Genomic DNA, 12,850 nt, shown 5'->3' with positions numbered 1-12,850 from the left:
AACTGTGCCAGTTGCCAGCTAGTATGTCATCAGTTATCAGGAAAATGCAAATGGAAACCAGATAGCATCAAAGGCCACTTGGCTGGCTGGCTGTCATCCTAAGTAAATAGTAGTAAGACTGTAGAAAAACAAACCCGAGGTCCTTGCAGACAGAAAACTGGAAACTGTAGAGCTGCTCTAGAATACAAAGGCAATTTTTCCAACGGGTGAATGTAGAGTTACCAGGTGACCTAGCAATTGGACTTTTAGGTGCATATCCAAAGGAAGAGGTCATCCTGGGGTTGTGGCTATCAATGGTGAAGTGTTGCTTAAAAAGCAAACAGGAGATCAAACAGATATGTGTACACCAATGTTATTGTAGTATTTAAAGTTTTTCTTGAGATTTAAAATAAATTTATTTTATGTGTGTGAGTGTTTTGCCTGCATGTGTGCATGTGCACCATATGTGGGTGCCAGGAACTGAGTCCTGGTCCTCTGTGAGAGCAGCAAGTGCTCTTAACCCCTGAACCATCTCTGCAGGACTCCATGGTAACATTCTAAAGAGTCAAGCAGATAAACCTTAAGTAACTTGAATGTCCATCAACTCATACATAGATTTTAAAAAACAGTAAATCTGTACAGTATTTTGCCCAGTTCTGGGCCCTGCGCACAGCAGGCAAGAAAGCGCCCTATTACTAAGCTCTGTCACAACCCACAGTAGGGTGCTTGCATGGCAACTGTGAGACATGAATACACTTCTAAGATACACTGCACAATGTGCATGAACCCTGAAAACACAGCCACAAGCAGAAAAAGCCAGACCAAAACTAAACCAAAGCAAACCAACCAACCAAACAAACACCCACCCCATTACTATGCAAGTTATTCTGTATGAAATCCCCAAAACAAGCCAATCTGTTAGTGGTTGCCAATGTCTAAGGGGAAAAGAAATAGGGAGAAAATCCTAATCATTTTAGAGTGTTTGGGGGGGGGCAATAGGCACACACATTTATTTATCTATGCATGTGTTTATTTAACTGTGAGACAGGGTCTCTTTATGTTTCCCCTGCTGGCCTGGAGCTCACAAGATAAACTAGACTGGCTTGGGACTCACAGAGATTCACCTGCCTCTGCCTGACATACCAGGTCTTCAATGTTCCCCTGGTCTTTTTCTAAGCAGTACTGACCCTTATGAGCCCTGCTCAGCCTTGTGTCTTATTTCTCCCTCTCCAGTTGGGACCGCTCTAGTTCAGGGACAAGGGCAAGTGGTCTTTGTTTATTTGTTTTGAGACAGGGTCTTTTTATGTATCCCTGGCAGTTCTGGAGCTCACTATGTAGATCAGGCTGGCCTCAAACTCATAGAGATCCTGCTGCTTCTGTCTGAGATTAGGTCCATGAGCCACAGCTTCCTGCTGGAAGAAGCATTTTGAGTGCAGGAGGGTTCTTGTGGGTTCTCAGCAGGATGTGATAAGCTCTGCTTTACTTCTGTTTTTTATTTTTTGGTTTTCAACAATTTGTACTACATTTGATGTATTTGTGTATATGTGAGTGTGCGCTCATGTGCATGTGTGTGTAGATACGTACACATGAACTATAGTGGATTCATTAAGGTTAGAGGACAACCTTCCAGAGATGACTATGGGGATCCTCTGGCTTGGGAATGGGTGCCTTCGTTCACTGGACCCTCTTGCTAGTCTCTGGTCTACCTTTCTAGAAGACCAGTGTGTGGGGAGTCAGGACTTTCTGAGGCATGTAGGCCAGGTAAGTGCCTGCCATCCACAGGGAGGGCAAAACAGGCTGTGACACATTGTGCCTGCCCTCTGCAGACAGTGGTCTGAGGTAGCCACTGACCTGGATGCATGTGCTGCTGCCGTGCATCCCTTATTCACATTTTCAGTTCTTTAATAATAACCCCAGACCAAAAGTGCTAGGCTTGTTGGTTCCAGATAGCAGGCAGAGAGGACAGGGTGTGAAGAGGAACAAGCAGGAAGGCATTTGTGTATGTGCAGGGCCAGTCCCCATTCCTCTCAGGGCCTCATTCACAGGCTGAGGGGCCCCTAGTTCCTCTTGAGGATCAAGTTGTCTAGGACACATTGCTGCAACTCCCAGACACCCTGTGTGATGGGCTTCCTCCTTCTGATTAGGTTATGGGGTTTGGAAGTCTACGGGGGTGACTAAGGCCACTCTGGGCAAAATCTGCACAGGCCTTTGTAGTCGAACTGTGACCAGGGCCTGCGACCCTTAGACCAGAATTCTGGGGCGTGTGGAAAAAGGGTCATTTAGGCGAGGTGTGCCTGCACATGTATGGTCCTGCTAAAGAGGAAGCAGACTGCGCAGCTTGCCGGAATTAGCACTGGGTCAAGAACGGTGGCACCAGGCCAGTAAGAGCAATGAACCTCAGGGCCTAACGACCTGGCCACAGGGACAGGTTGTGGAACACAAGGAGGCCAGTGACAAAAGGGACTGAGGACTAGTTCTTTGGCCAGTCTTGGGGTGGGGGCGGGGAGCATAGTCAGGACTCTGTAACCCGAAGATCTAGGAATGTGAGGGAGCATGTAGGGAGGAGCTTCTATCTATTTCCTAAGCTCGGGGAGGCTGTCTGGTGGGCCCCGGAGGGAGGGAGGCATCAGCTTGGCTCCTCCTCCAGCCCTTCAGCTTTCAGCCTAAGTTGCAAACGGCACTATGTGGCTGAAGCGGAAGCTGGGCAGACTGCGGCAATGGAAGCAATGGCTTTTTGGGTCCAGATGGGATGGGAGGGGTCAGGAGAGGCTGCAGAAAGACCCATGGTACTGAGGGAACGAGTGCAGAGAAAGTGGCCCAGCAGCTGTCCCCTGGAGACAGGCAGTGGAGGTTAAAGGGGGCCCATGTTACCTTATGTAGCCCTGGCCCACTTGTAAGTGCCCATTCCTGGCTTGTCCTCGGTCTATTTCTTCTTGAGGGAGTCAGATCCCAGAACCAGCTGGATGGGATGAAAGGACATAGTGGCCTGTGCCCCCCCCACCCCCCCCCCCCCGACCCCACAGCATCCCTCCCAGACCTTTCTGCCAGACACTGCTTTGGGAGTAGGGCTTGTTTTTAATCCGTTGGTGATCCCTGAAGGCCCAGGACTTAGCAGATGGAAGACTGGACTGTGAGGCTGAGGCAGGATAGCAAAACGACAATTTATAAGGGCACAGGAGGGGAAAGAACTCCCTCACTTATCCTGGGGTCGGATTGAAACCTCTCTGCAGTAGAGAAGCAAGATTAACATTTGCTGTAAAGGCTGCTGACATGAGATAGTATTCTCATATATAGATATTTTCTATTTAAAGTAGTGTTGCCAGGTCTAAGGCTTGAATGTGTATCACTTTGGCTAGGGCCTCACTCTTTACTGTTAGTTTTCCAGGGGTCCTTGCAGGTGACAGACAAGGAAGCAAAAAGGTTGGAGAGATGAGAATGAGAACCCTGTGCAGACTGACTCGTCATCCTGGGTCAGACTTCTGGGAATCTAATGTGAGGCGGTTCTTTGTTAGCAGACTTAAAGCACGGTACAGTTTAGAGAAAGGTTTTCAGGTAACAACCGGTCCAATTCCAGACGCACAATAAAGCTTAAGGTGTGTGTCCACATATAAATTCCTTTACAAAGTCCATGTGACCACGTGACCATGAGGGGGGAATTCTATAGCTCAAAGCCTAGTATCTAATGTGGGCTTTGCCTGACATAGTATAGAGGTCAGCAGGCCATGGAGTACACGTGATGCCTCCTCTACGGATGAGTAATGGTCCAGAGAGGAAGGAGTCTGGGATAATCATTCTGGGAAATTTGGGTGTGGTCTGCTTCTATAGACAGAGGTCTGTGAGGTCTGCTGATACAGATATGTCATCAGGTTGTTAACAAAACCCATTCCCAGCCTTCAGGATGAGAAAACAGATGTTTTATATCCTCCATTGAGAAGAGGCTCCTGTGTGTTTAATATTCCTGGTTTCCCCAGCGGGCTGTGGGCACAAGGACTTCATACCAAGAACAAATTGTCCCCCAGGAACCACCTGGTAGCCTCATTTAGGTTTCCCAGCAGCATTTTGTAGAAAATTTTTTTCTTTCTTTCTTTCTTTCTTTCTTTCTTTCTTTCTTTCTTTCTTTCTTTCTTTCTTTCTTTTTGTTCTCTCTCTCTCTCTCTCTCTCTCTCTCTCTCTCTCTCTCTGTGTCTCTCTCTCTCTCTCTCTCTTTCTTTCTGTTTTGTTTTTTGAGACAGGGTTTCTCTGTGTAGTCCTGGCTGTCCTGGAACTCACTCTGTAGACCAGGCTGGCCTTGAACTCAGAAATCCACCTGCCTTTGCCACCCAAGTGCTGGGATTAAAGGTGTGCGCCACCACTGCCTGGCTGAAGAAAATTTCAAATCCCACCAAAACCCAATATATGATTATTGTAAAACAGCCAGCTATGACTATCCCTTGAGGATTCTGTGCCCACATATGAGTATGTCTTACTTGGAGTGATTTCTCTTTGAGAACCTCAGGCCCATGCTTTCCATCTGAGCACCTCTTATGCTCTTAATTCTGGTGCTTAAGCCTATATTAAAATATACTTATTACACTCAGACTCTGCTTCATATTGGCTAGTCCTGACATTTTTTAATGTGTCAAAGGTGCAAATCCAAATTTGGTCTGAGTTGAGGTCCCTGAAAGTCTAAGGGAACTCTTCAGGCAGCTGAGGATGACACTGGGGAGCAATACCTCCTGTCTCTGACAAGTTCATACCATGCATATATTCCCAAGAGCCTGGTGGAATGCCCCATTCTAGGGTTAAGGATGCCAAATTCAATCTAAACCACACAAATTCTCCAAAGAGAAAAGGTGTTTATTGGCAAAAAGGTTTTGTTGTTGTTTGTGTTGTTTTTCCAGAAAGGGATTCTCTGTGTAGCCCTGGCTGTCCTGGAACTCAGTCTGTAGACCAGGCTGGCCTCGAACTCAGATCTACCGGTCTGTTTCCTGAGTGTTGGAATAAAGGTGTGTGCCACTACTACTGGCTTGGCAAGATGGTTTTTAAAGGGGGAAAGGAGACGTGGATAGGCTGCTTAGACCCAATTTGATGGCTTTTAGAAACCCAGTGTACTGGCTGGTTTTGTGTGTCAACTTGACACAAACTGCAGTTATCACTGAGAAAGGAGCTTCAGTTGAGGAAATGTCTCCATGAGATCCAGCTGTAAGGCATTTTTTTTCAATTAGTGACCTGCTTAAGTTCCAGTCCTGACTTCCTTTAGTGATGAACAGCAGTGTGGACATGTAAGCTGAATAAACCCTTTCCTCCCCAACTTGCTTCTTGGTCATGATGTTTATGCAGGAATAGAAACCCTGACTCAGACACCTAGGAAGTGGTGGAGATGGCTCTGTTGTAACTGTTTAAGCCGTCTTTTTTTTTTTTTTTTTTTTTTTAAGATTTATTTATATGAGTACACTGTAGCTGTCTTCAGACACACACCAGAGGAGGGAGCAGGATCCCATTACAGATGGTTGTGAGCCACCATGTGGTGGCTGGGTACTGAACTCAGGACCTCTGGAAGAGCAAGCAGTCAGTGCTCTTAACTGCTGAGCCAGCTCTCCAGCCCTGTTTAAGGCATCTTATCTGAGTTGTTTCAGTTACAAAAATCTATGCACCAGACATGGTAGTGTGTGCCTTTAATCCCAGCACTTGGGAGGCAGAGGCAGATCTCTGTGAGTTTGAAGTCAGCCTGGTCTGCTCAGCAGTCTCTATAAATTGGCTATGTTTTAGAAGCTATGCTTTGTGCTTCCCATAATTTCAGTTAACTCAGTCATTCTGGGTTTCTGATGGGGTTGAAAACTTATAGTCTCATAGCAAATCCTTGCTATTTACTTTGAGAGAAAAGATTTGAGAGGATGGTTTTCAGCTGACATTCATTCTAATGCCAAGAAAAAAAAAAAAAAAAAAAAAAAAAGCCAGGTTCAGAACTAAGTCTTTTATTTAGGAGAGATGACAGAGGTTCTGCTTAGTAAACAAAATGATGGACTGGGTATTAGGTCTATCTTGCATCTTACTGACATAAATTGGTATAGTTATGCTCTAACTGTATTTTGAGAGAAAAGTTTTATTTTAACAGGAAGGGTGATATGTAGGAGGAGCTAAGGTGGGAGGAGTAAAGAGAGGAGGAGTAAGGAGAGGAGGAGAAGGAGAGGAGGAGCTAGGTGATGAAGGGGGGAGGGGCAGACATGGAGGCAGATGTTCACATGTCTCCGCCAGTCAAAGATAGTTGATATATCTAGGTTGGGTATTAGGTTACACTTCTGATTGATATTGAGCATTACCAAATTTATAAAGCCATTGGTTAACATTAAAAAAAATGTATAAAAGCAAAAAAGAGAAGGGGGTATGGGATAGGGGTTTTCTAGGGAGGGGAAATGGGGAAAGGGGATGGCATCTGAAATGTAAATAAAATATCCAATAAAAAAATAAATAAAAAATAAAATAAAATGAAGTCAGCCTGGTCTACAAAGTAAGTTCCAGGACAGCGGGGCTCTACATGGAGAAACCCTGTCTCTAAAATCAAACACACAGGGGGAGGGGGGACCTAGAGAGATGGCTCAGCAGTTAAAAGCACTGTTTTTCCAGAGGTCCTGAGTTCAATTCCCAGCAATAAATACATGGTGGCTCACAACCATCTGTAATGGGATCTGATGCTTTCTTCTGGTGTGTCTGAAGAGAGCTATAGTGTACTCACATATATAAAACAAACAAATCTTTAAAAAAGGATAAAAAGGAAACACACACACACACACACACACACACACACACACACACACACACACACCTCTATGTGTTGTGGGCTGGGTCTGGAAAGCACAGGTACATGTAGAATAAAGAATTTCTGGGAGGGCTCCTGAGAGAGTCATTTGTCTCAGACACATGAGGCTGAAGCCTTACTGTGTCTAGTTTTATTGAATCTAACAAGAGGGAGCTCATCCTGAGATTATCCACCTCCACACTAACAAAATGATCCAGGGGTAGCTTTGTGGGTCTGAGAAGCTTTGCAGTTGGGGTTGGAGCGATGCATGCTGGGTCCTGGCTCTCTGCCCACTTCTCTTTTGGTCACTTCCTGTTCTTCTCTCTCCAGGAGGTACAGGACAGCCTGCCAAGGGTCTTTCCATTGCAGCATTCAGTGTCACGCTCATCTCATGGATCCTGCTGATTGTTGGCCAGGAGGGAGGGTGAAGAGCCACACCCTGAAGTGGAATGGAAAAAATTCCCAAACTGAGTGCAGGCTGAGTCAGTGGAGGGGGAGTAGATGCTTTTGAAGAACGACAGTGTGCAGCTGCAGAGAACATGTACACAGCGGATCTGACATTCTGTCCACATTCTCCAGAGAAAAATGCATTTAAAAAAATAGATTTCTTAAAATTCACTTTACATCCCAGCCGTTCCCTCCCTCCTTTCCCACCCTTAAACATTTGTCCCACCCACCGACCCCTCCCCTTCTCAGAGGAGGAGCCCTTCTTGGGTACCACCCCACACTGAGACATCTAGCCCCAGCAGAACTAGGCACATCCTCTCCCACTGAGGCTCAACTAGGAAGTCCAGTAGTGACACTTGGGGACACTTGCCCTTTAGACTAGCGCTAGGACACACTTTACTGAGACAGTATCTGGGAGGTCTTGGGAGTTAAGGCTGGGAAGATACGCATGGCTAGGCCTAGGGCACATTCAAGGTGACTCAGGGCCAGATCAGGATGAAGGTGGGAAGAGGAAGCCCTTGCATTATAAGAGCTGAAAGAGAGTGCAGGAGGTGGTGCATAAAAGCAGAGGGGGTGGAGAGGGACCAGAGACAAATGTTCCTTGGGGAAGGAAAAGAAGGAGCCTACTACAGCACGGGCAATGTGGATGTGTGACTCAGTTTTCTCTGCTTGCTAAAAGGCTATCTGTTCTCCACTGCAACTTGCATCTGGGCTTCTCTGCAAGCAGGCATGCTTCATGGAGAAAAAACACAGGCAGAGCAGGGCCGTGGAGGCCCATGCCTTTAATCCCAGCACTTGGGAGGCAGAGGAAGGTGGATCTCGGAGTTTAAGGCCAAAATGGTCTACAGAGTGAGCTCCAGAATAGTCAGGCCTATACAGAGAAATTGTCTAGAAAAACAAAACAGTGGTTTATAAAGGAGTCTTCTTGCTCTATCTTCACATGGTGCTGAATGAGCTAGCTCTCTGGTGTCTTCTCTTACAATAAGCATTTATCATTAGAATTTTACCCAGATGACCTCTTTACTTACCAAAGGCCCTACTTCTTAATGCACCACAAAGAACCAGGATTTCAGCATATGAATTTGGAGGGACAGAAACAGTCATAACTGAGTATGTGCTGTTTATCTTCCAGGAGGCCAACTTTAACTTCTTTATAAGATGGCAGTTGCAGGAGACTTAAGGGAAGCAAGACTGGGCTAGGCCAATGTACAAATGCTTCTTAAGGAAAAAAAAAAAAAGTCTGCTGATGAGGTCTGAAGAGATAGCTCAGAGCTTAAGAGCACTTGTTGCTCATGCAGAGGACCCGTGTTTGATTCCTAGCACCCACGTGGCAGCTCATAACACCTGTAACTAGAGATCCAGGTGATCTAATGCCCTCTTCCAGCTTCCTTAGGCACTGTACAGATGTGGTGCAGACACACATGCAGACAAAACAAACACATCAAAACAAATCTTAAAAAGACTGCAAGTCGGGATTTTATCTCACGAATTTTGGAATATTTCCTTTCTTCTCTGAGTATGCCAAGGCCTAAGTTTTATAAATGTTGAGGAATGGGCAGGGCCAACCCATGGTCACTACTCCTAGCACATAAATCTTTCATGAGCTTGTTTCCTCAGCTACTCCCTGGGTACATCTGGCTGAAAATGACTGGAAAGAATCGTAAACATTTCAAAGTTCAGCTGAGAGTGTGACAGAGAAGTCTGGAGGTAGACTGACAGGACTGGGTAAAGAAGGAAGCAGGAAGCAAAAACGGTTCTGATAGATTCACCCTCTCCATAGGGACTCCCCATATGAGAGTAGCTTCTGACCTTGCTTCCTCAAGCCTCTGTGTGGGACATCCTCCTGCCAAGACTCCCCAGACTCCATTTGTTGTTCTGATCTGGAAAGCCAGGTCAGGTCCTTTTAGTCTTGCATGCAGACCTCCAACCTGCCATCTTTTGTTTGTTTTTTCAAGACAGGGTTTCTCTGTGTTGTCCTGGAACTCATTCTGTAGACCAGGCTAGTCTGGAACTCGTGAGATCCACCTGCCCCTGCCTCCCAAGTGCTAGGACTAAAAGCATGTATCATCACTGTGTGGCTACCTGCAGTTTCTATCATGATCACAAAGGTCCTCAAAGTCCCTTTCATTGCATGTAGGTGCCATGGGAGCTTCAGTGGGTGGGGCTCAGGCCATGGGTTATATCCTTGCCTGTGTAAGAAGATCCTTTATTAGAAGCACAATTCATGTGAATCCTTGACACTGTAGACATTTCACTCACGATATTTATAGCAACATGTGCTTATTTATTTGTGTATATGTGTGTTTGGTTGCACACTCATGCTATGGCATGTGCCTGGAGGTCAGATGACATCTTTAAGGAATCAGTTTTCTCCTTCTACCATGTACATTCTAGGGGATCAAACTGAGGTCATTGTATTTGATGGTAAGTACCTGTACCCACTGAGTCATTATATACAATGTTTATGTTTAAACATTATACAGTTTATACATTACTTTATAAAATTTGTTTTGCTGAAGGTATTTGTTTTTGAGTAAGATGTTTACATTTAACTAGCATATTTCCACTCCCTGTACTGTATTACTGTAGAACTGAGTTCCCATAGTCAGTCTGAAGAAACTTCCTTTACTTTTACTTACTATGAAGGTCCATGGTAGATGTGTAAGAAATGAATTGTTATGGTTCATTTTCAGTATGAGGTGAGTTTATAGCTCATCACAGAGTCACAGCTAAGCAGGAAGTAGTAGGTCTCCCTCTCCCCTGAGCTACTGGCTGGTGTTGGCTTTTCTCAGAATTCTGAGGGTTGGAAAGTTGCAGCAGTTTGAGTCTTAGTTAAGGTTCCCATTGCTGTGAAGAGACGCCATGATGAAGGCAACTCTTATAGGGGACAACATTTGATTGGGGCTGGCTTCCAGGTTCAGAGGTTCAGTCCATTATCATCATGGTGGGAAGCATGGCAGCTTCTAGGCAGGCATAGCACTGGAAGGTGAGCTGAGAGTTCTACATCTTGCTTCAAAGGCAAACAAGAGAAGACTGGCTTGCCAGGAGGAGAGTGTCAAAGCCCACCCCCACAGTGACTCACTTCCTCCAACAAGGCCACACCTACTTTAACAAAGCCACACCTCCTAATAGTGCCACTCCCTGAGCCAAGCATATTCAAACTACCACATTCCACTCCCTGGCCCCCATAGGCTTGGTGGACACATGAGTCTATGGGGGCCACACCTAGTCATGGCAAAATGCAAAATACATTTAATCTAACTTCAAAAGTCCCATAGTCTATAGCAGTCTCAACAATGTTAAAAGTCCAAAGTTCAAAGTCTCTTCTGAGATTCATCCACTTAACTGTAATGCTTTATAAATTAAAATAAAAAGCAGCTCACATATTTCCAACATCACAGGATACACATTACCATTCCAAAACGTCAGAGTGAGGAAATCCTGGACAAAAGCAAGACCAAAAGCCAGCTGGAAAACTCCAAACTCTGCATCTCCATGTCTGATTCCAACTCATTTATGCTTTGTTGACTGCAGCACAATTCTCTTTGGCTGGTTCCACTCCCTGTTACCAGCTTTCCTCAGCAGGTATCCTATGATTCTGGCCTCTGGAATATCTTAGGGTCTCCAAGGCAACTTCAATGTTATAGCTTCTTGTTCCAATGTCTGGGATCCACACATGATTTTCTGGATTTCTCCAAAGGGCTGGCGTCACATCTCCAGCTCTGCCCTCAGTAGTACTCTAGGCTCTGGTTGATCCACTCCACTGCTGCTGCTGTTCTTGGTGGTCATCCCATGGTGCTGGCATCTCTAATACACTGGGATTTCTCGCTGCAATTAGGCTTCACCAATAGCCTCTCATAGGCTCTCCTTAAGTGTCCAACCTCAACTTCTTTGCATGACCCCTTCAGGCCTGGGCCATGAACTGTAACTGAGGCTGCACTTTCACCAATGGCCTCCCCTACCTTCTCACAGTACCAAGCCTCTGCTGCTCTCCATGACCCATTCATGCCTTCATTCATGACCCAGTACCACCTGGGTGATTCTTATACATTACCAAGTCTGGCTACCAGCGCAAAGTACAACCTTGGCTATTTCTGGAAAACAGCTTCTTTCTGCTCTCAGAAAATACTTCCCAGAAGATTTCAGGTCAGTAATGTTGGATTTCAGGTCAGTAATGTTGGTCTCTTCTTCTTTTCTTTTTAGAAAAGATTTTTTTTATTTATTAACTTTAAATGAGCACACAGTAACTGTCTTCAGACACAACAGAAGGGCATCAGGTCCCATTATGGATGGTTTTGAGCCACCATGTGGTTGCTAGGAAGTGAACTCAGGACCTCTGGAAGAGCAGTTAGTTCTCTTAGCTGCTGAGCCATCTCTCCAGCCCCCTGGTCTCTTCTTAATCACCACTAATTTCTTAGCTACAGCTAACCAGCATCAATTGTCCCAGTAGTCCCTTCTATTCTTTATTCTAAAGCCAGAGCCACATGGCCGAAGCTGCTGAGTTCTGCTGCTTGCTGGAGCTGGAATATGGGCCCCCTGTTCTATGACATTATCACCAACCTTTTGTTTTTCAACTCCTTCACTGCCTAACTTGGCTGTCCTGGAACTTACTCTGTAGATTAGGCTGGCCTTGAACTCAGAGATCCTCCTACCTTTGCCCCCAGAGTGTCTGCCTCTGTCTCTAGAGTGCTGAGATTAAATGTGCGTGCCATCAATGCCTGGCTATCTATGCCCACTTCTTAACGCTGGTCTTATAGGTGTGCACTACCAAACCCAGCTTCTAGAACTTCTTTTTTCAGGCTTAATAATAGACTATGCAGATGTAGAGACTTGGTTGGACTACAAAGATACTGTACATCCCCATGTAGTGGTGCACTCTTTTAATCCCAGCTCTTGGGTGGCAGAGGCAGGCAGATTTCTGAGAGTTTGAGGCCAGTCTGGTCTACATAGGGAATTCCAGGACAGCCAGACATAGTGAGACCCTGTCTCTAACAAAACAAAACACTGGATAATATCCCATTTCCATGTGAACAGTCATTTGGGTTGCTTCCAGTTAGCTATTATAAATAATGACATCCATGTATGTTGGAATCGGTGTTTTCTACTCATTGGTTATATACCTAGACGTGGGATTGTCTGATCACGTGGTAACTATCGTTGCGTTTTCTTCAGTTATTTTTTAGGGGCTGAAGCCTTTCCTACTAAATGCGCTCAAGAAATTTCCCATCTTAACACCTGTAACCATTCGCAAAAAAATAGCCTCCGATTCTTTTCCGCTGTTCTCGTGCTGCAGCAGCAAGGGCGTTAAAAGAGCATCCCTTTAATTCCAGGTCCGGAGGCAGAGGAAAGTGAACCTCAGTAAGTTCGAGGCCAGCCTAGTCTACATAGCGAGTTCCCCAGTTATGTTTCTTCCCAGCCAGGAATACATAGTGAGACCCTATCTCAAACAAATAAATTGATAAAAGGAATTTCTGGGTCTAGGTGAAACTGTTACCAATCCAGCTCCTCCAAGTCTTCCATGGAAGCCCCAGCGTAGGAAACGAGGCGCAGGAATTGGTGCAGAAGCCAGATTGCGATCACTTCCGGGTGCTTTAAGATGACGTTTTTTCTCGATCCGCGCATGCGCTCTCCTAGGGTTGCCGGGGCGAC

The 12,850-nt window shown here is 45.6% G+C and overlaps 1 long non-coding RNA gene across 1 annotated transcript; it reads right to left on the bottom strand.

Annotated features, from left to right (window-relative positions):
- Positions 1 to 6,859: 6,859 nt before the first annotated feature.
- On the bottom strand, positions 6,860 to 12,843 carry LOC117718947 (uncharacterized). Its single transcript, XR_013103343.1, has 2 exons — positions 12,696 to 12,843; positions 6,860 to 7,193 (listed from the first exon to the last, which is right to left on the bottom strand). It is a non-coding gene; the product is annotated as an uncharacterized LOC117718947 (long non-coding RNA).
- Positions 12,844 to 12,850: the final 7 nt, after the last annotated feature.

The sequence above is a fragment of the Arvicanthis niloticus genome, chromosome 13 (genome assembly GCF_011762505.2).
Source record: "Arvicanthis niloticus isolate mArvNil1 chromosome 13, mArvNil1.pat.X, whole genome shotgun sequence".
Taxonomy (NCBI): domain Eukaryota; kingdom Metazoa; phylum Chordata; class Mammalia; order Rodentia; family Muridae; genus Arvicanthis; species Arvicanthis niloticus.
This window is presented reverse-complemented; position numbering and strand designations above follow the sequence as displayed.